Below are 26,286 nucleotides of genomic sequence, written 5' to 3'. Positions count from 1 at the left end.
TTCAAAAGAACAGCATTTATTTGAAATAGAAATCTGTTGTAACATTATAAATGCCTTTACTGTACATACTGTATATATATATTTATATATATATATATATATATATATATATAGTATGCATAGATAGAGTGAAGTATTTTAGCATGTGTTTATGTTTTAATATCATCATATGAAAACAATCGTCTCGTTTCACTCTGGCAGTTTGATGCTAATGCCAGCAGAAGAGTTTTCGATGCAGACGTGTTCCTGTACTCTCCAGCGCTCAGGTCACATGCTCTTCATGCGGTTGTTTCTACATTTAGCCGTAAGAGGATGCAGAACATCCCACAATGCCTTCAGAGACCGCGATCATCGCCCGCCGTCTCCCGCTTCAAATTCTCGCCGCCGTTTTGCCTGTTTTCCTCCCATCAAACAACCGTTTCCCGCATCCAACACTTGTTTTGAAGAGCAACAGAGTGAATATTTAAAAGAGCTCTTCTTTAACATTTCATCAGAGGTGCTGGGGGTTTGTGAAGGTGACATGTTCCTCCGCAGCAGCTGCGATGCATTATGGATGGGTGGCGGGTGCCGAGCAGAGCGCGTACAGATGTTAAAGCGCTCCTGCAGGACTTCCTCCGCGCTCGGAGAGACCGTATTTCTGCCAGAGCGGACAGCCGCCCGCAGCCTCCGCCGTTCGCCTGTTTGCTGCTGAAAGAGGCACGTGGAGAGGAGTTATTAATCAGACGGGTGACACAAACACATCCATCCCGCCTGAGCGTGTGTGTGTGTGTGTGTATGTGTGTGTGTGTGTCGGTGGGCGGACAGTATCTACAGGATCTAATTTGATCTCGCCTCTAATATTAGATGTTCTCTCCTCCCAGAAACATAATCTGATTATTTTCCTTTAGCGCTTCAGCGGCTTCTTTTCTTCTTTAATTGACTGATTTTTGTGCACGATGCTACAGGAATTTCTCTGAAATTATCAGCTGATTTGAATCCGGAAACATTCAGACACATGCACGCGTTTGGAAGACAATTGCTAAGTATCGTTTAGTAGAAGAGATCTCAACAACATCTCAAATTATACTCGGTTTATGCAAGTACATGAACGCAGATGCATGATGTCAAAACAAATTCATCATCTTATTCATAATGTAGAGCAGATCTCAAAAAGGTAACTACAGTCAAATTTAGTAGGCAATATTTGTTTACACATGTAACTATCAGATTATATGAGTTCATTCTGCAATCACAGCAGTGTTTATCTGGCACAGAAATAATTAGGATCTGAGTTAGGCTGACAGCATTACACTGGATATATCTAATAAAACTAGAAAAAAGTTATTTTAGTATTGTTTATATAATATTTATGTAGTGTTTATTAATAATTTGAATTAACTTTTATTTTTAGATTTTTTTATATTTATAAGTATTATTAATTTGATTGTGTTTTTTCTCATTTTTATTATATATTTTTAGTTATATAAATATGTAAAATTTATATAAAATCAAAAATGTCATATAAAATTATATATATATATATATATATATATATATATATTTCAATTACCAAAAACTATTTTTAATAGTTTTAATTGAAGTTTTAGGTTAAATAAATAGATTACAGTCAAATAGTGATGAAACTAACCAGTTAAACACTGATTTTAGTATTTATTTCTTCTTCTTTTTTAGTTTTTTGTCTAATATTTCTATTTTAATTTATTTCAGCTTTTTATTTTAAATATCAAAAAAACATTTTTAATAGTTTTAGGCAACAATAACAACACTGCTAGAAATACCTTGCTACAATATTCATATTAAAAGCGAAAAATGCATTGTAACAAAAAAGCTTCACTGAAAACAGCTAAACTACTACTACTGTCATGCTACTGAAAAACGTTGCTAATTTTAGATTGTGACTATCATGCACTGTTGCATTCAGTATGACGTAAGCGGCACATAACAACACTATAGTGTAAAGTGTCTTGGGTGTAGTCAGTTTTCTTTCTTTCGTGTCAAATACTGTCGTGTGAACGTGTTTATAGCAGTTATCTGAGTAATCACACATCTGATTTAATGAAGGAAACTCTATCGCTCTGTTGAGTGCTGAGGTTTGTTTCCGTGATGCTAATGTAAGCGTGTATGTTAAGTGTGTAACACGTGATGCGCTCGCAATGCGTCAAACAAGAGTTTGTATCTGTGTCTCGTGCAGTGTTTGTTTCAGGCCTGAATCTCTCTGAAGAAAATGTCATGTCATATGACATTACAAATTAATGAATTGAATGCATAATGCACAAAGTTAAAAATATGCTTGTATGAGCTGTTTTTCTGCGTCTAAAGAGAGGGAAGTGATTTCTAAATAAGACAGAGCCTCGGCTTTGCAGTGATGTGAGTGTTGAAGCGTTGCAGGAACTCCGTGTGAGGAATCACTGTAGCACAAAAACACTTTGGACTTTGAGATGTTTAAAGGAGACGAGCAACAGAATGAGACCGGACACTAGACCATCATCCTCAGACTATCGAGACTGAAATAACATTTACAGAAGAGAAGAAGCCTCATTTTTTGTGTATTTTTGTTGTAATGATCCTGGAAGAATTTACGTTTTCAAAGCATTTGTAACATTTGCATTTATATTTTCCCTCACTAAAGTCCACCTTTAATGTTAGTCAAAGTTTTTCCTGCACCAAAAAATAAAAAATTTGTGACTTTTTAAAAAAAAAAATTTATAGGAAGATTTTCCACGGTCTCTCTGACTCTTATAATCAGACTGTTTTTGCTGCTGTACCATATGAAATCTGTTTAATTTTCTCCAAATTCCATCTTAATCTTCCTTGATTCTGTTGTAATGGTTAAATTAAATGTTAGCAAATGGAAAGCATGCCTAATTAATGAAATCCTGAAACTTTTGCAATTTAACAACACTTTATTAAAAAATTAACAAAAATACATTATAGGTCCTTACGAAATTTGTTTTATTTTTTCCCATATACTATTGTATTTTTCCCAAATTCTGGATCACATGTTTTAATTTTTATGAATTCTGTTTTCCATTTTATTAAATTTTCACAAAGCATATATAATCAACTAAATTCATAAAACTTTAACCATTTAATTTTTTTTTGAAAATTTTAATTTGTTAAAATTAAAACTTGAAAGAAAATAAATCCTTCAATTATTACTATTATTATTACTTTGAGAAATACATTCTACTGAGCTCTACTGTAATATATTACTATAGAAAACCATTTAAATTGTAATAATATGACTTACTGTGATGAAATGGGCTTATTTTTTAGCCAATCACCTGAGCTGTAAATGTCATGTGACTGATCACTCTATATAAAAACTCATTGCAGCTGACAGGAAAAAATATGAGAAAAGATTTCAAATCATGTACTTCTATGTCACACAAACCAGCTGAATGGCTGCCATTGAGATGTAATGAATGTTGTCAGATCCAGGTATTACAGATCTGCTCAGTTTCTCAGTTTCTATTTAGACAAAAAACTTGCTATTGCAGCCTCTAGAAAATACAATTTCTTATCCAGTAATCACAAAAAAACAGACATAGACATAAGCATCAATCTGTCTCAAGTTCTTAATCCTTTACACTTATAATACTTGAATATGCGGTTACATTCTTGCAAATGAATGTCCTAAACACTCGTTTCAATACTAATTGCCATTCTAAATGTTTAATCTGTCTGTATGCTGTGTGTGTGAAGCTTAAACTACATTAAGACATTAAGCGTTGAAGCCACACACACATCATGACTTGAGCGTCATGAGAACATATCATAATCCTGTGGAGAGATTACACACATAATCTACAGGAAATTACAAAAGCATCTTTAGGGAATTAAGCAATTGTGCAGCGTAATCCACAGCAGAAAATGCTCTTTACAGGAACACTGCAGCTGATTTTCTCGAGCCGCGCTCACTGTTTATCTTTCCAAACAGGATCTCTCAACATCTGACATCCGTCCAAGAAAAGCTATGAGGATGAACCAAGATTTTGTGTTGTAATTTAGCCACTGCCAAACACACACACACACACACAGTCGATGAGTGTTGCAGCGCTGTAAAACACTGCAGAGAGACAGAACGAGGCTAGTTAAAACAGGTCACACACTCAACTCACACTCAACACAGTCAGAGCCGCACATTCATGCAGATGCTGTATTTATGAGCTCTGAGATGTTTGTTTAAAGAAAAACATCCCATAATTAAGCATTAACCAGATTCCAGCACCTTTTACTCCACAATATTTAATCGCTCTCTGGATCTTCTGCTCGGTTTAGGGAGGAACTGACTAAAAATAGCCATTGCAATTCATTTCAGTGAGACGGTTAGAGAAAAACCATTCAAAAACAGGGACAGCCTGTACAGGGAATGAAATTAATCAGTGAATATCCATTTAATTCTCTGTACAGGACGTCCCTGTTTTGCATTAACCAAGTATTTGGTTAATTGTGTTTTTGCATTTCATTTCATTTAACTTTTTTTTAATTATTGAAAAACTTAACATTTATTTATATGTTGCTATTTTATGTAAATGAAGGTCCTCATTGCTGATGTGCCATATAATAGCTGCTAAATACAGAAGAATAAAAATCAATGAATTCATTAATTTATATGTAATGCTGCTAAATACTGCAATATGTATTTATTTATTTATTAATATTAATATTAAATTCACTATAATGTTTATAAATAATACTGTTTTTGTGTCACGGAATGTAGTTTTAAGAGGTTTTTTTTAGGTGAGAATGTACTTGTTTAGACTTCAAATATACAGTATTTCTCACAGCGAGTGTCATGGCAGACGCCCAAATCCACAATCATTTTATAAATACTACTGTTGTTGCGTCACGGACTGTAGTTTTAAAAGTTTTTTTTTTAAGCGAGAATGTACTTGTTTGGACTTCAAATATGCGGTTTGTTAATAAAGATAATGTCTATTTGAAAATTTGCTTCAACATTTTCAGAGATGTGACCCTTCAGAATCAGGACATCAGCGGTCGTTCAGCGCTCATGAAACCGCCAAGAGCAACCTCACCTCAGCCAGATCTTCTGGAATTTGCCGCTGGCTCTGATGTCTCTATAGTGATTAAACATGAGATAGAATTCGTTTTTGGGTAATTCTAACGGGCAGTAGGTCTCATTAATCAATTATTTGTTCCAGAGCAGATAATCTTGGCTGAGGGCAAAGTCTCATAACTATTTTATATAACTTTAATGCTGTATATCAGAGCGCTGCCTTTGTACTTTTGACTGAATTGTCTAGCAACTTTTATGATGGCTGTTGTTGTTGTTTATTACATATTATTATTCAATAAAGATTTTATATAATTGATAGTAGTATTTTATAATAGCATTTAGTATTGGGAAACAGTGTGTGTGTTCGTGATGGTGATTTTACTTACATTGTTCCGCCATTAGATGCGACAAGACTGAGTCAGCGGTAAAGACTTTTATATTGAAAGAGACTGAAACAGGGTTGTAAAGAAGGAAGTTACTTTCAGCAACAGCTTGTAAGACGCAGTTAACAAATGCAGTGAGCAGCGCTGTCATCAGAAATCACCCTTAACAGATGAAAGATAGTACGACAAAGATATCGCTTTCCTCAGTGGACTTTCAAACGCATGTTTTATTGTGAATATGAGATTAAGCTGAAAAATGAATGCTTTATCAGATGCAGGGAATCACACTCTCAGTCCATCTCTCTCATTATACTCTACATAATACTTGAATTAGAGAAAAAAAATTAGACGACAAAGAATTAACTTGACGGAGCTCAAACTCAAACACACGGCAGCAACAAACAGGAAGTGACCTCTATTTTAGGTGTGTGTGTGTGTGTTTGAACTCAGCTGTTAAACTGTCAAAATGAGATTTGAATCTGTGGAGGAAGGAAGTAGTTCTGCACAAAAGAGGGTTTTTTCAACAACTCCGTTGTTGTTTCTTATGTATTTACACACTTGTGTAGTTGAACTGTTGTTTAAATGCAATATCACACTCGTAGCCATGCGATATGGCTGTATATCAGCATATCCGTTTATATGCATGCTGATATACAGCCATATCGCCCTGCTACAAGTGCGATATTGCTTATATATAAACATGTTATGTTATTTCACAGGCTGTTTAAATTGGCTATTCACCAGCTGCAAAATTTCCAACCTTACCTTTTTAAGGATTTGACCTCAATTAGAAAGTTCAGACTGCTGAGGGCCTAGAGGGTAATTTATGATTACATCTGAGTATGTTTTAATATCGCCATCCAGCATAAAGAGAGAAAAATGACTCTAATGCTGAAATAATTCTGAAATAGGCGTGAAAATCACGGCCGGTCACCTTTGTACAAATTAGTGTCTGCCCGTGTAATAAACATTGATTTGAGCGACACCCCGGCAGATCGGTGAGCGATTATTCTGCCATTAACGTTACATGCTTTAGATCTGCTCCCTGCAAAATAAAACATTTATACGGGTCGTTCTGCGGCAAGCGGCCAGGAATATTAAAACCCGACCGATGCGGAGACAAGAGAAGAACAAAGAGCCGTTACGGCGTGTGCGAACAGAACACTAATGAGCCTGTTGTCAGTGGATGGAGTGTTTCTGTGTGAAGTGCCACTCAATGAATTATGGGTAATGTGCATGTGAGCTCACGTCTTGTGTTCAGTCAGTGAGCTGTGATCTGCCTGCCAACTTATAGAGCCGTTACAACAACACAGAGACTAGAAAACACACGTTAGACACGCTAAAGATGCTGAAACACCTCCAGACCCCTGAAACACTTACTGATTAAGAGAAAACTTAGAGACACATTTCCATTAAAACTAAATCTGCTTTATAGTTCTGCTTTGAAAATTAGACTGAAATAGATGAAAATCGGAGACTGAATAAATTTGAGACTGAAATAGATGAAATCTCTAAGGCCTCTAAATTATCAACATGAGCAAAACTTTACTTTATTTTGTATCCAGTCAAAGCTCTTATAGTCTAATTGTACAAACATCCAGCTTCAGCTGGAGCTTCACGTGTCTTTCTGCTGTCAAATCTTGGCTGATTTTTATCAAGTAAAGGTCAGAATAACTGCAGTAATATCTCGAGATGAACACTTACTGGACTGAAGCAGCTCAGCTTTACTTGATTCTCCATCAATCATGTTTTAGAGTCTCAAATCTGATCATCAGGATCTTTTGAGGAGCGTTTGTTTCCAGAAGCTTTACTTTCACTGTTCCTCAGCGGAGGAATGATCTTCACAAGCCTCCAGAACATCTCACATCTTCTGAGGAGCCTTTATTTCTTCAGCTTTCGATCAGCACTGGATTATATGTTTGGAACATTTCAATCTCATTTTACTAAAACAGATTATTGGAGAGACACAGAGTGACGACTGATATTTATATTGTTTTATGTCAGTATCTGCTGTACTGATATGAAAATCGCATGGATTTACATCACAAGCATCAGAATCTCATAACTTTTTGTTCTTTTAAATATCAGCTTCTGCATTATTTAATTGCAAATAATTGCATATTGTTGCTCAGTTTGAGTCTGAGTAAAATCGAGCTGTTTTTACTACATATTCTCACTCTATCAGACTATATGAGCCATAAAAGCCTAATGGATCAAATATGATACTCAGCAAAACGCATATGCAAATTATTATTATTTTTTTCTGACAATTTTTATCTATATAAAAATCAGGCTTTACAGAGTTAAATCTCTCTCCACATGCATTCACAACACAATTAACTTCTGTAATGTTATGCATTTTATAATAAAACTAAATATTAGTGTGAAAAGGGACTCTCGTTTTGATTAATTTATACATGTTTCTAATGATTGCATTGCGCATTTTATTAATTATATATATTTTTTCCCCATCTGTGTGGCTTTGCTGTTATCAGCAGAAAAGGAAAGCTGTTCAGAGGTGGAAGTTAGTGCATTTTGAGGACGTCTGATGCTCAAATCAGTCATTTTTCATCTTTAGAATGGCGTTCACTGATGAATCATTCACAATAACAGCGGAGGGATTGATTTAGAGACTCATTTGTGACGTCATGTTGTCTGTGAGATCCATCTCTGGCTCTTTTGGCCACTCTAAGCATAATCCAGCTGGCTATTAATACACGGTTTCAGTCCTTCAGGTACCGATTCCTTCAGCTCAACCTGATGAGAACTAATCACTGAGCTGAGCATTGAATGTGCTGTCGATATAAAGCCGTGATACTTACAGAACACACTCCAGTGTGTGTGTGTGTGTGTGTGTGTGTGTTGATGTCAGCAGATTTCCCAGCTAAAGAGGTCACAGTGAGCTGAGCTTCTGGATAATACAGAGCTATGCTGTATATACTGTATACTGTACATAGTATGTGATTTTTCTGTATGCATAGAATATCTGGACGACTAAGGGATCGCTGCACTGGGTAATCTATCCCACAATGCACTGTGCGTAAACTGTGTGACTAATGAACTGGAAGTGATTTATTTTTAATAACTTGTTCTTCACTCAATTAGAATTAAAAATGCATAACTGAACTATAAATGAAATGTAAATGGGGTCATGTGACAACAGTGTAGCACACTGTACTGCTGTTTGAAGCATGCAGTATTTAGTAAGTAGTATGCTAATAAAGTCATTTTCGAAAGAAATTAATACTTTTATTCAGCAAAGATGCATTAAATTGATTAAACGTGACAGTAAAGACATTTATAATGTTTCAAATGATTTCTGTTTCATATAAATGCTGTTCTTTTGAACTTTCTATTCATCTGTGAATCCTGAAAAATAAAATGTATCACAGTTTCCACAAACATATGAACTGTTTTCAACATTGTTAATAATCAGAAATGTTTCTCGAACAGCAAATCAGCATATTAGAATGATTTCTGAAGATCATGTGACACTGAAGACTGGAGTAATGATGCTGAAAATTCAGCTTTGATCACAGAAATAAATTACATTTGAACAGATATTCACATAGAAAACAGCTATTTTAAATTCTAAAAAATATATCAGTATTATTGCTGTATTTTTAATCAAATAAATGCAGCCTTGGTGAGCAGAAGATACTTTTACATTAGAAAATTAGAAAATCATACTGAAAATCTTCAGGCTGAAACCACTTAGTGGAGGATAAGCTGTTAAATGTATTTAATATCATGCTTTTGCTCTTTTTAGCTCCGATTGTTCATTCTGAATGCATTGAAACCCGTTGTTATGAGGTCAATCATATTTCCCGTCGGTCATTTTTTATCGCACATTTTTCAGACAAAGATGGCAGATGGGTCATATGTGTCTTGTCAGTGTTTTTTAGTTTTGCCTTTGAAGCCGCCCCTGAGGGTCCCGCTGAGCTGCGCTGGTCAAAAGTTAAATCTGCTCCTAACCTTTGAAGCGATTATCCTAAAATCACATTTCTGTTAGCGTATGAAGCGGGCGGTTGTGCCGGAGTCGCTGCAGATCCGCCGATGGCCCCGTAATTGCTGCTCGCAGCTGTGTTTTCACATTTCAGTATGGAAGGTCATGTTTCCATTTTTACTTTCCAAATCACAGGGATACTCACCATAATCCCGCAGAAGGGGATTTGAGAGCATCCCGACTGTAAAGTGTAGCTCTAGGGAGGTTTTTAAAATGCAAACACAAGGGGAGACTCGGCCCTCATTATGAGAGTTGGATAAGAGAGAATAATGTGGTGGCTTGAAGTGATAAAGAGAGGAAGAGAGAGCGACGTGTTAGAGAAAAGCACAAACAGCACAGGGGAGAGTGAAGAGCACACTCTGATCAACAACAGAGGAGATAAAAAGTGGCTCATCCTGTTTGACTGTATGTTATCACACCGTCCCAGATGAGAGAGTGTGTGTGTATGTGTTTCTGACACTAGACAGATTGATCATACAGTAACTTACAGTTACAACACTGTGTCCTTACGAAGGAGGACTGATATATACCTGGGATGTACTCCAATAATCTGCTTGATTTGCAACTTACCACAACTTTTAAAGGGATAGTTCACCCAAAAATGAAAATTCTGTCATTGGAAAAAATAAGGTGGATAGTATGGGGGAGGGGGGATACTATGGAAGTCAATGGCTACCGTCAACTGTTTGGTTAGTAACATTGTGTTCAACAAAACAAAGAAACTCATACAGGTTTGGAACAAGTGGAGGGTGAGTAAATTGACAGAATTTTCATTTTTGGGTGAACTGTCCCTTTAAGTTGCAAACATTATTTTAATGAGTTCTACAGACACAATAATGTTGATCATTACATCAATTAAATATTGTGCTGTAATTCAAACTCAGGGTTCTTAGTTTATTTATTTTAAATTGAGTTATAGTTACTTGTAGGTATCTTTGAAATTAAGCAGTGGATTTCTAGTTCCCAGTATGCTTTGCATAGGACTGGATAAAGAGAGTAAATGTTGAAATTAAGTGTAATTTTATATGTTTTTTACTAAAGGAAAAGACCTGTTGGTGTTAAATGCTATTGTGTTTAACATTTTAAAAAGTTCCTGTTATTTTTTTGTGTGTTTACCATCCCAGCTAGCAAAAAATATGTTGTCAAAATGTTTTGCTAACGTTCCCATTGAGTTATGAAAATATTAAATAAGAAAAAATTATTATTGTTTTCTTGGTTACATGAATGTCAGTTTATCTTCTTTTTTATTCTTTAATTATGGGAACGTTACTTTCAAATGTTCTCGGAATGTTCTGAAACAAGTAGCAACATTTAAAAAATGTTAGAGAAACATTCAACTAAAAACATTCCATTAACAATATACAGATAATGTTTTTTGTGCTAATGTTTGGAGAATGTTTTTTTGTTAGAACAATTTTTTTTTTGAGCCAAAATACTTTTAGTGTGTAGCTGACAGAGAAAACTTGCCATAAGATGCTGACAACAGCTACAGCTACACTACAGCTCCCCTTGTGACAATACTGAAAATGACATGTAATTGCATTGCTTTATGAATCACTTTCTCGCATTTCATGAAATTGAATTGCATAACTAAATGCATGCACTTATGCACATTCTTTGTGTTTGTAATGTTTATATGCTTAAAGAAAATATTGTTTTTTTTTAGCAAAAATGATACTTGTTGTATAACAAATATAACGTATTTTACATGATTTAAACATCTAAAGGCAATTTAATGCATCCTTGCTGAATAAATGTATTAATTTATTTCAATATATAAATAGCTATTTTTACCTAATATTGGCATGCTGCAATATATATTTTTATGCTTCATACTGATTTGCATACTTGGTATACACTGTAAATATATAATATCTATGTTGATCAATTTAATGCATCCTTGCTGAATAAAAGTATTAATTTCTTTCTATATATTAATAGCCATTTTACCTAATCTTTGCATATTGCTATATATATTTTTATGCCTGATAGTGATGTGCATGCTTAGTGTGCACTGTATATATATAATATCTATATTAATCAATTCAATGCATCCTTGCTGAATAAAAAAATCAATTTCTTAAAAAAAAAAAAAATTTGTGAACAGTGTATATAAATGTTTTTAATAGCATCTACGAATCTCAACATTCTGTATTTCATGCATCTTTCAGAAATGGCAGATGCTTGTGTTTTCTCTCATTATGTAGGATAGATATACTTTATAGTCTAAAAGTGCACTTATATTGCAGATGTGATGGCACCACATGCTGATCTGCTCAAAATTCTGACCTTTCACCCTCAGAAATGATCGTCCCATCATAAGACACATTCAGCCCTCGGCTGGTGTAGAATCAGATCTGCTGCTCTTGCTCTGAGCGTCTCGGTCTTCTGCAGGGTCTGTTATTAAGGCTCGGGATGAGTGATTCTGACACGTTCAGCGTGGAGGGTAAACACACAAAACAGATCACTTGAGAAGAACCGCACTTATGCATTTTGCATGGGCCGGATGAATGGATGCTTTCACCGTATGTACTGAATTACAAAGGAGCGTCAGAGGAGAAAATAGAGAGAGACGAGCTGTTTGGATGGAAGCGGGTCATTACAGCAGCACACCAGACACGGGCAGCTGTGTTTTAAGGGAGCATCTGATGGAGCACTGCATAGGCAGCATCTTGGCACACAATTAGTGAAGCTTATGCATACTAAGCATATTTATATATTTTAATTTTATATATAATATTAAATATGTATTATTTATATTGTATACACATACACTTATGCATGTATATTCTACAAAACTGCACAATCTAATTAAAATATTTTAGCCTGTATATTTTCATGTTACAATATGTTTACTTTTATGGTTAATATAATATGGTATATATATATATATATATAGTGTATAAGTGTATATAAACACTCATATACACACATGTATGCATATATTTTCAACAAAAACTGCACAATATAATTAAAAATAGCTATTTTAACCAATATTTGCATGTTACATATGTTTGTATGGTTCAGTATATATTTATATTGCTTTGCATGCTTAGTATGCACTCACTTTTCCACTAGGACCATCACAATGCATTCTGGGATTGTTTTCTCCATGATATACTTATTAATGCTGCCTTACATTCTGGCCAAAACGAAGTGTCCTAGAAGATGAAATCGCCGCCTACCTTATGATTCTTAGAAATGCTGTCTAGGTGGGCAGCTCACTAGGTTTTAAATGAGGTCTTGTATCTATAAAACTTGAGAAATACAGAGAGAGAAAGAGAATTTGTCATGAACAACCTTGAAGCATTTTTATCTTGTTGCACTGAAATTGCTTGTTGCATGTTTTGCGCTCGATAGGCACTGAAGGACACGATCAGCCCTCATATCTGTCCGGTATCTGCTTTACAGAAAACACTGTGCGCTGTGGAGAGGAATCCGTCACGATTCGAATAATAACTAGATGAAGTTCTGGAGAAAATGTGAGTGGAGTTTAGTGAGCAGAACTGAAGTGATGTGGGTGTTTGTTTAAACTGTTCAAGAGTTCTCTTTCAGTGTGTTTCTTCAGCTGTTTTCTGGTCCAGCAGGTGAAAATGGTTTGTCTGATCGCCTCTTCTCAACAACACAGAATCATTCACAGATTCTAAACAACCCCATTCACTACTAGTTGACTTCACAAACACCACTGATAATAATCTGATAATAATGTGTTTCTCACAAGCAGCGGGTCCAAACTCACTGTCATAATGTTGTGAATTTTTCATGATATTCTCTTTGGTCTCTTCTGTGCTGATGGAATTTGAATAGAGTTAAGATGCTTGTTTCTGAAGTTTGTTGGCATTATTTTTAGTTGTTATAAAAACACTTCACGATGATGAATGTCTGTAAAAACTCTTTCATGGCTCAGGACATTTCACAGAGTTCTCAATAGTGTTATTTTAGTAGTATTGATATACTATTATAGTTTTATCCATATTTTGAGTTAGCTTTTATTTTTATATTTTTTGTTTCATTTTAAGGTTACTTAATTTAATTTTTGTTAGTAATTGTATACTATTTTTTTAAATTATTTTTTAAATATTACTATTTAAGTTTATCTTATTTTTATTTCAGTGTTATTTTAATATTACTGATATATTATTAAAGTTTTTGCTAATATTTTGAATACATTTTTATATTTTCCGTATTCATTTAAGTTTAAAGTTTAGTAAAAGTTTTAGTAATTTTATGTGATTTGTCATTTTTATTAGATTTTTTTTATGTCTGTGTAGATCTTAGTAATGATGCCTCGGCAACTAATGGAAATAAAATTTACATTTAATATTTTTATATTTTATTTTATTTTAGTTAACTTTTATTTTATTTCAAGTGACATTTTTTATGGTTTTAGTTAACTATAATAACCCTGGACAATTATATGTTTTCAGTTATGTTTCACTGAAGTACCAACTTGATTATTTCGCAGATGTTTTTATTAATACACCTTGGCAATAATAAAAATAGACACAAATGAGACAATAATTACAATAAGAATACAGAGCTATAAAATTAATGTGGAGCCGATCATTTGATCTTATGGAGAATTCGACGAGAAATGTTTGCAATATCTGCCTTGTGATAAAAAAAAAAAGGTATTAAATCTGAGCAAAGTTTAAGGCATTATTGAGATATTTTCAGAAACTTGAATTTATTTTTATTTTAGGAGTATTTTCTTTATGAGAAAAAGTTATCTTTTCACTCTTAATCTCATTGCTTTCTAAGAGAAACAGTTGAGATATTAAAGAGATCTCATTGGGGATTCTCTTTTCTTCTCTGATGTTGATGATGGAATCTGTATTTCTCTGTGTAATATGCTTTAAATATGGTGATGGGCATCATAAAACAAGCATTGTCTCTCTCTGTTGTCACGGCTACAGGTGGCATCACTCCAGTTACCCAGAAGCCCTTGAAAAGACGAGAGATGCCCTTTTGAGATGACTGACACTGGAACAAACTTCATATCTGGTGAGTTTGTCAGTTCACAATAACACATCTCTCTCTCTCTCTCTCTCTCTCTCTCTCTCTCGCTCCGTTTCTCAAACCGCTGCAGATCATGGTGAACGGAAGCATCTGTTGTCAGGTCCCCTGTCACTGGATTTCTGGGAAATAATGGATTGATGCATGCAGACAGAAGAAACAACACTGTATGCTTTTTTCACACATACACAGTTAGAGAAGATGATCTCGTCCCCTGACAATAGCGAATACAGCAGAAAACATATAAACTAATGTGGCCAAAAATAAAAATCCTGAAACTGTATGTTTTTTATTCCATGCAACACAAATTAAGCTGTTTAGCAGAAAGTTCATGTTGCTCATTCTGTGCAATGAAAGTGAATGAAGACTGTCAATCCCTGATTTTTTATTAGCTAATATTAGCAACAGAAAAAGGGCTACAGATGATTTTTAGTATAGTGCACAAGTCGTATGCACATTTGCATATAACTTTTTTAACGTGAAAGTGAAAGTGACACACCCGGAGCAGTGGGCTGCTCGAACCCGTGACCTTTGGTTTACAAGTCCGACTCTCTAACCATTAGGCCACGACTGTCCTTTATGGGGCTTATTGTCATTTTAATTCAAGACAGTGCTGGTGAATAGGTACAAATTAATTAATAGATACCACCATTCTTCCCCAATTTATTGATTACACTAGGAATTGCAAACTTTTACAAGTTTCCTGAATTTTACATTTTTTTTAACATGCAAATATTGCATTATTTGATTAAATATGCACTGATTTATACATTTGTAACATATTAGAAAATAATGGTTTTTACAGAAGGGATTTTGGATTTGTCTTTTTACTGATTTACTAATCAACTCCATAAATCATAAAATACCGTCAACAGCCAGAAAAAATTGGGATAAAAAAATGGGAATAAAATTATATATGAACAATCCCTTCTATAAAATCCATCAGAATAAGGAATAAAACTGCTAAGTTTGGTGTTTGTAAGTGCTGCTGAAGTGGAGAAATAAACTCATTTTGAGAAAACGGCCTTTAAAGATACGTATTGTAATTGAAATACAGAGGCAAATAGATAAAGTGCAATAATAAATCCATGCGGATGATATTATCAAACCCTTCTATAAAAACCTTCAGAATATAGAAAGGAGTAAAGCTGCTAAGTTTGGTGTATATAAATGCTGCTAAAGTGGAGAAACAAACTCATTTTGAGAAAATGTTTTGTAACGATTAGGGATGTAAAACTCCTACCCCTAAATGAATCGCGATTTGTTTAGCATCTCAACCGATTTGAATCGTCACATATTTTAATCGATTTTCAACCGGCTCGCGGTTAATCGTTACATCCCTAGTAACGATACATATTGTTATTGAAATCTATAGACGCAAAGAGATAAAGTACAAAAATAAATCCATGCGGATGATATATGAACAAACTCTTCTATAAAAACCTTCAGAATATAGAAAGGAGTAAAACTGCTAAGTTTGGTGTATATAAATGCTGCTAAAGTGGAGAAACAAACTCATTTTGAGAAAATGTTCTGTAATGATATGTTTTGTAATTGAAATAAGATAAAGTGCATTACCATGCAAATGATATATGAATAAACACCTCTATAAAAATCTTCAGGAAATAGGCTAGATAATAAAATAAAACTGTAAAATTTGGTGTATGTAAGTGCTGCTGAAGTGGAGAAAAAACTCACAGCCTTTAAAGATATGTAGTGTTATTGAAATATACAGTGGAAATAGCCAGAGCATGCAATAAAATGAACACATAAAAGTGTATTGCGGATGTTTTCTTTCCACTAGTCAGAAACATGTTATATAAAACCAAATAACCCAAAATCTCAAAATTGACCAATAGTTCTTAGGGTCTGTAGTCGGTATCAATAACAGGGTTATTTGTCAAAATTACCTTAACAGTGATTTCTGAAGGTTTCGCTTTCATTGCATGCAAAAGAGCAGCAAGAGCATCTCGTTTTGTGTTGCACAGAAGAAAAGAAACATCAGGGTGAGTAAACGATCACTGATTGTTCATTTCTGGCTGCACCATTCCTTTAAGAACCTGACAGCATGTACTATATGGAGTACAGCTGATCCCTCATCCACACTAATTACATTCCAGCAGTTCAGTGTGTTCGTGTAGAGAGGGCCGGCAGCCAGACAGCAGTCTGATGTTTTCCTGTAAACTCTGAGCGGTGGTTTCTGCGGTCTATAGCGGAGAGCAGAAGAGTCGGTTGAAAGCTATAATGGGTTTTAATGTTTTTGTCTCGTCGCTATATATATATATATATATATATATATATATATATATATCAGTAGTTTGAGAATGTAGAGAGACTTGATCAGTTCTTTTGCTACTTGTCATGATTCTCTGATTGGTAGAGATTTTTCTGCAGAAAAACACATTTCATTATACCAAATACACAAAATAATGTTCTTTTTAGCAACATCATATGACCCCTTTAAAGTCAACATAAAATCAACATTTACTGAAAACATGTTCCAGGTTTTATTGTGCATGATTCATTAATGCACATTATTGTATTAATCAACATGCAAAGCAACATTTTCCTTTTTGTTTGATTTCCTTTTCTGCAAATTTTGTGGCTAATACTTTAAGCACAATTATTGATAAAATTGAGTAGAAATAATACAGGCTAATGACTTCGACTGAAGCATATACAAACTCGATTAACAAACTCGTAGCTCACAGTGATTCTGTCTTTGAAGATTTATAAGTTATCACTAAAAATCAATTCCTCTATGTAGAAAATGAATGATATTTTCACAACTATTACTATATAGCGTTTATGTTAAAAACAGAACCAGCAGGTGTTTGATTGCTTGCTAGAAAACCTCTCGACCAATGGCAGGCATTGATTGGCTAATCCAGCCGCTGTGTTTGACCAATCAGGATTCCACTGGGGTCACTTCTGCAGGATCCAATTAAAGCAAATTTACAGCAGACGTGATGAAGCTTGTCAAATCCAGACTGCATCCCCGAGGATCCTGCGATCCACTTTAAGATGATGATTCATCCTCCTCCTCCTCGAGCAGATATTACACTCCATCAAATAATCCTCATCAATAAAAGATCTAGAGGTGCTTTTACTTTAGCAAAACGTGTTGCATTAGCTTTTTATAGATTGGCAGGTTGTCTTATGTCTTGTGATATCAGCGATCGTGGCTAATGCCTTCAAAGCAGCTGCAGCATAAAGCGTCGCTGAAGGCTACTCTCATCTGCCGGAGGATGATGTTTAAGCAGACAGACGTTTGTAATTTCCTGCACCAATCATGAAGTATTCATTACCGGCTTCAAGGCATAACAGCTTATTGTATTATTCACAGTGAAAGCTCATGGGTTTATTCTGTAGAATACTGTGGCTTGCACGCTCATCAAGGTGATGGAGACAATCATGTATGTGCATTCATAATTAGCTTCATTAACAGATGCCAGAGACATGCAGACTTCACAAACCAGTGGTTATAGTTTTGGGGATTGAAGTTGACTTCGGTGGTGTAAGTGAATGTCACTAAAATATGGTAAAAAGTAAAGTTTACTTGTAGTATACCACAACAATGTAATCTATGTTAAACTGGTATAATTGTTGTCATGTTTGTTTAAATAGTTATTTCTGTAGATTTCTGCAGTATTAAGTAAGTTGACTATACTGGTAAATTAGTTTGAGTTTACTAGTAGTCTACTGTAGTATGTGTGAATTAGTTTGAGTTTACTAGTAGTCTACTATAGTATGTCTGAAGTTAACTGGTGCATTCATGTTTTGTTTCAACAGTATGTGTTAAGTTTAGTTCAGTATCTTTCAGGTTTCTACAACAGTATTAGTCAAGTTTACTACAACCATATAAGACTAGTTTACTATTACAGCATCTTCACTAGTAGTCTACTATGTGTAAAGTTTACTTGTACAGTCTCTGTTGTCCTGTTTCAGGAGTATTAAGTGTTAAGCTGTACATCATCTTTCAGGTTTACTAATATTTTTCTACAGTACTGTTAAGTTTAATATAACAGTATAAGTCAAATGTCTTGGTTAAGCAAGTTTAAAGGGGTCATATGATGCTGCTAAAAAGAACATTATTTAGGTAGGTGTGGCTAACTCTTAACTTTTATAAAGAATATCTCTTTGGATTTGAGACTTTAGTCTTTGCAACTTTACAGATCTTCTTTATGCACCAAGAGCTTGTAACACTCTAAAGAGAAAGGAAAAAATGAAATCGCATCATATGACCCCTTTAAGTTAACTAGTAGTCTGCTATAGTAGTATGTGTGACGTTTCAACAATATGTGTTAAGTTTAGTAATCCATTATTTTTCATGGGTACTAGTAGTTACTTTACAAGTAAATTTGACCAATACTGTTACAGTAAATGAGAAATGTTGAGGAAACTACTAGTAAACTTGAAGATAAATTTAACACATACAGTGCAGTTGGAACAAAATGACAGATACTATACGAGTAAACGGCACACATACTATTATAGACCTTGAAAGATGTTTCACCAGGACATTTGACAAATACTGTTACAGTCAACTTGACAAATGTGGCAAACTACTAGTAAACATGAAAGATAAACATAGCACATGCTTTTGAAAAACAATGACAAATATTGTACCAGTACATTTCACACTTACTCAACACTTTCTCATTCATTAAGTAGACTGTGACGGCCCACCACACTCTAATCTGTCCCGCCACAGTTTAATAATAAACCGAAAATATGTATAAACTTCTCATTCTAACATAAAAGGTCTTTAAAGTTGTATTTTGGGCCATTGCTTTGGCCAAGTATCTGTCAAAACGAACTAAAACCGAAAGCACGATATGGCTTAATCCCTTCATCAAATCTGTTTTTGCTGCGCGTTTCAATGCAAAGCACACACTTTGTTCGATCAGCTCGTGATCTGGTGTTTTCCAGCGTGCTACGTGCGATTTCATCAGATTTCTTTTCCTTCAGGAAGCGGGTTACCTGTTGCCCGTAGGAAAGCATTTTTGTTGCGTTCTTTGCTACTTTTCAGAGCAGTTTCAACTCCTCTCAAAAGGATATGATGAGTTATGGGAGATGCATTGATCCGTGCGACAGGTTCATCGCAGAAGAGACACTCATGACGGATGTGTGCAATGTTTGGGCCTTCAGCATGCTCAGGCGGTGCTGACTGTCGACACTGTGATAGCCTGTGTTTGAAAGGAGGAAAGGAGGACACACGAGGAAACGAGGTATACCTGAGGAAAGGAGGACACACGTCTAACCCCCGCGATTCCGTTTCTGTGGTTGCCGAGGCGCCACACAAGACGGACGCTTGGGGTGAGGTTTGCGAGGCGGAGCACATAGAGAGTGAACAGATGGAATTTTCTCCCATTCTCTCAATCTCCCCAGGCTGATTGCGCAAATTCCTTAATGGGATTTATCTATCGAGAAGTTTTTGACCCTGAAGACAGTCATTTTGGTGGCTCTATCCTCTTTTAAGAGAATAGAGGATCTTCAGGCTCTTTCAATCAGCCCTTCTTGTATGGACATTGCCCTGGGGCTGGTTAAAATTTAGCTGCGACCTAGGCCTGAGTATATACCTAAGGTTGCTTTCACACCATTTCACTTCCAGCAGGTGGTCCTTCTGATGTGGGGACTGGAAGTGATGTGCGACTTCCTAGTCTTTGCCTGGTGAGGGCGTTGAAAATCTATGTTGACCGTGCAGTCCAGTGGCTTAGATCTGACCAAACTCTCCAAACAGAGAATGTCTCATTGGGTGGTTGAGGCTATCTCTGCGAGGCGCGTGGCTTGGCTTCGCCTCTAGGTGTGAACGCTCATTCCACAAGAGGAATGGCTTCTTCTCAGGCTCTTTTTAAGTGCTCTCCGTTGGAGGATATTTGTGCTGCGGCCGGAGGGTCCTCTCCGAACACTTTTATCAAGTTCTACAGTCTTGACGTGAGGATGGCTCCTGGGTTTAATCTGCTTGAGCGGACTCGTTCCTCGGTCTTCCAGCTGTCTTAAGGTACGTGATGGCGTTATGGTATATCGTTCCCATAGCAACGGTTTCGCAGCGTAGAGTGAACCTATGAAAGGGAACGTCTTGGTTACGTTTTTTAACCTTGGTTCCCCACAATCCCTGAATGAACGAGATGCTGCTTCGCCGGCCGTTCCCGTTCCGCGTCACTCCCGGATAATTGAAAATGGCGGGAGCTGGTCGCTGAAACCACGCCCACCTAGCTCGACGGTGGTGTCAGCAGCGGCAATCCACCTGCCGCTCAAGTGGCCATGCCCTTAATTATGCAGAACTTTAAGGCTTAATATAATTTAAACTGATGAGTTATAAAATAATTCACCCCCCTCACAGTTGTCATGAAGGCAAAATTAGCTATATAGACCAAAATAATTTTTTGAACCAGGCTGCATGCATGTTTTTTTCTGCTGTAAAGTTGGGCATTTTAACATGGGGAGTCTATGGGACTGACTCCCTTTTGCAGCCAGCCTCTAGCGGCCAGTTGACGAATTACAGTTTAAGTCACTTCCGTGTTGGCTTCACGAGAGAGAGCGGGAGGCTGCCGCTTGGTAGCACACTGATATGAGCATATGAGACGTGTTTCTCGGTGCGGTGCTAAGCGCTACTGGCCAATAAAATGGCGTGATGGTATAATTGCTTCAGACATTTGTCACACTGAATGTGTTCTCACAGCGTCTCGTTCCCTATTCAGGGAATCAAGGTTACATACGTAACCGAGGCATTTTCCGTCAAAATAAAGCTCTACTGTAGTTTCCGTCAAAATAAAAGCTTAAAGGTGCAGTATGGAATATTGACAGCTAGTGGTTGAAATGGGTACTGCAGTCCAAATTCAAAATATCTCTTTCAAGTGTAGAAATTAGGAAAAAAGTATTATAATTTCCCTACTGTAGTGTAAAACTAAATAATTGTACTTATGAAATAATCATTTTCATTTATTTTACAGTGCAATTGATTTACAATATATGGCTATTACTGTCATAGGAGAAACAATTTAAAAAATAGTATTATTATTGTTAGTAGTAGTAGTAGTAGTATATTCTACTTGTTTGGCTTCCTAAAACATCAGTCTGACTGTAATTTAAACTGAGACACTATATCACATCTAAAAAGAGGGTTGAGTCCCTTTTAAAGTTCAGGTACAAGTAAATTCACTGACGTTTTTCTTAGTTAAGTTTTAAGAACATGGGTTGGAGCTCTTATTTTGAATTCTCAAAGTGCATTAGATAGAAGAAATTAACTTTAAAACGTACAAAATTTTCTTCCGTACCTGTACCTACGGTGGTAAAAAAATACAGATACTGTACAAGTAAACTTTACACTACAGTAGGCTACTAGTGAAGATGCGGCAACAGCAAACTTGACTTATTTTGGTTATGGTAAACTTGACTAATACTGTAGAAAACTACTAGTAAACCCGAAAGACAATGTATCACTAAACTTAACATTATCTAAACAAAATCACAGAAACTGTACAAGTAAACCGTACACTATAGTGGGCTACTAGTGAAGATGCTGTAACAGTAAACTTGACTTACATGGATAGAGTAAACTTGACTAACACTGTAGAAAACATTAATTTTTTTAGTTCGATTACAGAAATCTGGCCTGTTTCATTGATGTATGACTGATAAATATGCATCACATTTAGTTTAGATTTAGTTTATGTTAAAACTGTGTATCCATGCAAATGCATGGAAATTGTATATGCAATTCAAATACAACTTAGGCCTAAATATTGTTTTGAGTTCAGCATAATACTGTTTATAGTATATAAAACATCTTGTTTATCTTGTACAGGTTGTATAACTACCACGTTCTGTTCTGTCTAATGGAGCTGAATGTCCACAGTGTTGCAGTGAAAGGACTGAATACTACAAGTAAAACCCGACACAAAGAAAATGGCCCTCAGATTTAGAGTCTTGGCAGCGCAGCAGGAAAGCTTTTAGCCGCGATATCAATCAAATCCCAGATCGCTCATATTTATGAGGATTTGAGCACTTCACTCCGAGAGAGCAGCGTGTCTCTGGATGTTTCCACATCTCTCACCAGCACACACACACACACACACACAGTACTAATACTAATGCACGTTTGAAACATAAACGACACAACTGGAAGATAATTTTGTACTAAACTTGACAGATAATGTACCAATAAATCTCACACATACTTTTATAGTAGACTACTAGTGAACATATAGTTTTAAATACACATAGATGCAAATATTTTTGAGTGCAGAAATCTGACCTGTTTCATTTTTGTATGACTGCATCACATTAAGTTTATTAAGTTACGTTAAAACTGTGCAATCCAAATGCATGGATATTTTATATGCAATTCAAATGTATAAATCTTAAATTTAGCCCTAAATATGCATCACAAGTAGGAGCATTGCTGCTTGTACCTGGACATATTTAACAGGATTATGCAGCTAATCTTGTAAACACGCTTCTCTTGAATATATGAAGTAATTGGCATGACAGTATACAGTCAGCCGGTCATTATCGCCAAATAAACCCTTTCAGTATCACAAAAGAGACCTCATGCTTTAAAATAATAACTGTCTGACTATGCAGTAGCCCTTAAGGAGCAAATATTTTCCCTCAACAGACATTTGAAAGTGTTTTAAAGTCAGTTGTTTGTAGATTTATGGCTGTTTTTGTGTTGGTGAAAGGGCAGCTGGATAATTGTATTCCTGTGTGTGGTGCTGCAGTTTTTCCGTGGCTGCGGTGGAGGTCTTATCGCGCGTGTGTGTCCACACTCCTTATCTCTGAACTTGAACTGTTCCTATCAAATCTCAGGCAGCTCAGATCCGCTGCTGTATCCATAAACCACCCTTCACATCCTCACTTCACCCCTAGAGCCGAGCGCAAATCCTTCAGATAAAAGCTGAAGCGCTCTGTGCCAGTACGTCTGCAGGCCTGAGAGTGTCCAGACCTTGAGGAGAAACACATTTGGACCGGATTAGGGTGTGTGATAGTGACCAAAAATGACTATGATATTTTTCTGAGAGTACTTTTGTGCTGGTACTTTGACTTCTTATTCTTCATATTCTGGTTCGTTCACAGCAGTGATAGACTTGAACTTTTTGAAGATGTATGCATCATGTTTTTTGCCAAATTCTTACATTTAATCAGTAAACTCAATTAGAATAATGAGACACTATAGGCTGTTCCCAATCAAACTAAACCAGTATTAACAAAATCCATTTTTGCACTGCAGAAGTGACACAGAAGCTGCATCTGAAGCATTATTTGCACTGCAATAGCAGTTGCATTAAATAATGCTTTAGAAGTTAATGTTTTAGAAATAATATTTTGAATATTAAAACATGAAATGATTTTTAAAAATTGAAGGGTACTTTCGAGTTGGTGGCGGCAAGTATTAATAAGTGAGTCATTATTCAGCTGATTCATTCAGGTATGAAGCAAGTGACTGTCTCACAACATTAACTTCTCATTTATTGAACTGTTTTATAAAATTTATTTTTCTTTTTTTATGAAATTATACTTTAAACTGCCAGTAGGTGGCGGCAAGTCACTGCCTTAATGAGTGAGTCATTTAATTATTCATTCAACTGATTAGTTTAAACGGCTGATTCATTCAGGAATCAAGCAAGTAACTGTGGATCATTGATTCATTCAAATCTCTGATTCATTCAAGAATGAAATACCACTGTGTGTTGATCACAGACGCACAATGGTTCTGTTTGAATCTATTTTTATTAACAAAATAGAGCAAAAATAGAAGATTTTGACAATATTGTGTCTGAAATGCAACTCACAATATTAATTTCTTGTTTATTGAACTGTTGTATGAAATCAGTATTTTTTTAAATGAAATGATAGTTTAAATATGAAACGCAAACCACCAGTAGGTGGCGGCAAGTCTCTGTCTTAATGACTGAGTCATTGAATCATTCATTCAACCGATTCGTTTAAACGGCTGATTAATTCAGGAATGAAGCAAGTGACTGTTTTCATGAATGGATCATTGAATCATTGATTCATTCAGGAATGAAATACCACTGTGTGTCGATCAGAGACGCACAATGGTTCAGATCTATTTTTATAAACAAAATAGAGCAAAAATAGAAGATTTTGACTATTGTGTCTGAAATGCAACTCACTATATTAACTTCTTGATTTTATACAACAGTCCAATAAACAAGATCACATTCGCAATCATGCTGATACAGTATTCGGGGGAAACAGCATGCTTGCTTGTGTGATACTGATTAACTATAGCATATAGAAATATAAGACAAAAACTCATACAGGTGCATTTTTGCTCCATATATTGAATTTCGGTGATATTCTAACTGCATTCTACTCTATGATGCATCACACAGTGAAAGTGTTTTTGAAACAGTTACTATATTATTATAGATGATACTGATACACAAATACTGAAATACTGTATTCCATTAATAAGATTATTTTTGTAAAAATAGGGATTTTTAGTAAGTGTCTGTTTGACGTGTTTTATAATAGTAACTAGTATTTCACATGTATGACAGAAACTGCGGTTGCCATGGTGAGTTTCTAAGGGTCGAACAAAGGTCGGAGAATTAAAAACAAATGGTTGTGTGCTGCTTGTCAATAATTTCCCTTAACCAGGAAATTAACGTTCTTAGAATTGACAGACAGTTGACCCTGAGAGGTCAAGTAAATATCTACAGCGGATCTAAATATTTATAATTAATTATAACTAGTTATGATTAATTATTCATATTTCCCCATGAGCTGATTCGCTACAAAACGCACCAGCAGCGAATCACTTCTGCTATTGTGTTGTTAATTATATCAATCAAACCACATCAAATGTTGAAAATACAGTTTTCAGCAGTCATAAAAGTCAGAAGTCATCAGTATCTGATTAACTCCATTGTAATCTGTGTCCTGATTAGCCGTATTGCAGGGCTCTTTCTGTCTGGCCCTGTAGGGGTCACAGTTTCAAACACTTCATCTTCATAACAAGTCAATCAGAATTAACTACACATGAGAAAAATGACTAATTATCACCTGCTGACTTGCTCAGTGTCATTAATCCTCACTTTGATTTGGTGGTGGTGTTTTCCTGCTTTTAAATATGTATGTGCAAGTGTAAAAGCATTTTTTGTTCTCTGAAACATTTAGTTTCAGATTACAAATGCATGAGCCGTAGCTGCTAGTCTAGCTCTTATATTATGTTGCGGGTCTATCTGACCTATTTTGATTTTTGATTTGTCAGAATCACATTTGTGGTCTCGCTCTGTAAGATGGAGACTCGTGTCTGTATCGCAGGTGATAGTTGATGGCAATGTTACGGAGGGATTTCCTCTGATGAAAACACACATCAGGTCATGTGACAGGTGGGCTGGCAGGCAGCTGTAAGAACACACAAACCGAGCTGATCGCTAACACCGCAGGGGTTTCTCAGCACACAAAAAAAAAGCTTTTAGTTTTTCAAAACAGCATTAAACAGCTTGATTTCACTTCCAGGGACAGTATTAGGGAGAGAAGGTGCTCCACTTATATATAAAAAGAATTAATGTAAGAAATCATACCGCTCAGTGTAGCAGCTATGTGAATCTGTGTTAGTTTTGCATTATTATAGTATCTATTATTATTTTAAATTAGCTTTTATTTTTATATATTCAGTTTTAGTAATTTTCTTTTGTGCTTTTGTAATTTCTTTATTATTATTTTCATATTTCTATGTAGATTTAATATATTTTTATTTTATATTTATTTTTATTTACAGTAGTCATTTTAGTACTTCAGCTTATTTTATTCAGTCAACATTTGTAGTTTTCTATTTTTTATTTATATATATATATATATATATTTTTTTTTTTTTACTCTAA

General features: G+C 35.4%; 1 protein-coding gene across 1 annotated transcript in view; it reads left to right on the top strand.

Moving 5' to 3' along the window:
• The window catches only part of LOC107733400 (leucine-rich repeat and fibronectin type III domain-containing protein 1), a 143,277-nt gene that overhangs the window by 85,180 nt on the left and 31,811 nt on the right, over positions 1–26,286 (top strand). The window contains exon 2 of the mRNA XM_016545002.1: positions 14,326–14,413. The gene's annotated coding sequence lies outside the window, so the exon portion shown is untranslated. The remainder of the gene's footprint in view (positions 1–14,325; positions 14,414–26,286) is intronic.

The sequence above is a fragment of the Sinocyclocheilus rhinocerous genome, unplaced genomic scaffold (assembly GCF_001515625.1).
Source record: "Sinocyclocheilus rhinocerous isolate Xijiao unplaced genomic scaffold, SAMN03320098_v1.1 scaffold910, whole genome shotgun sequence".
Classification (NCBI taxonomy): domain Eukaryota; kingdom Metazoa; phylum Chordata; class Actinopteri; order Cypriniformes; family Cyprinidae; genus Sinocyclocheilus; species Sinocyclocheilus rhinocerous.
This window is presented reverse-complemented; position numbering and strand designations above follow the sequence as displayed.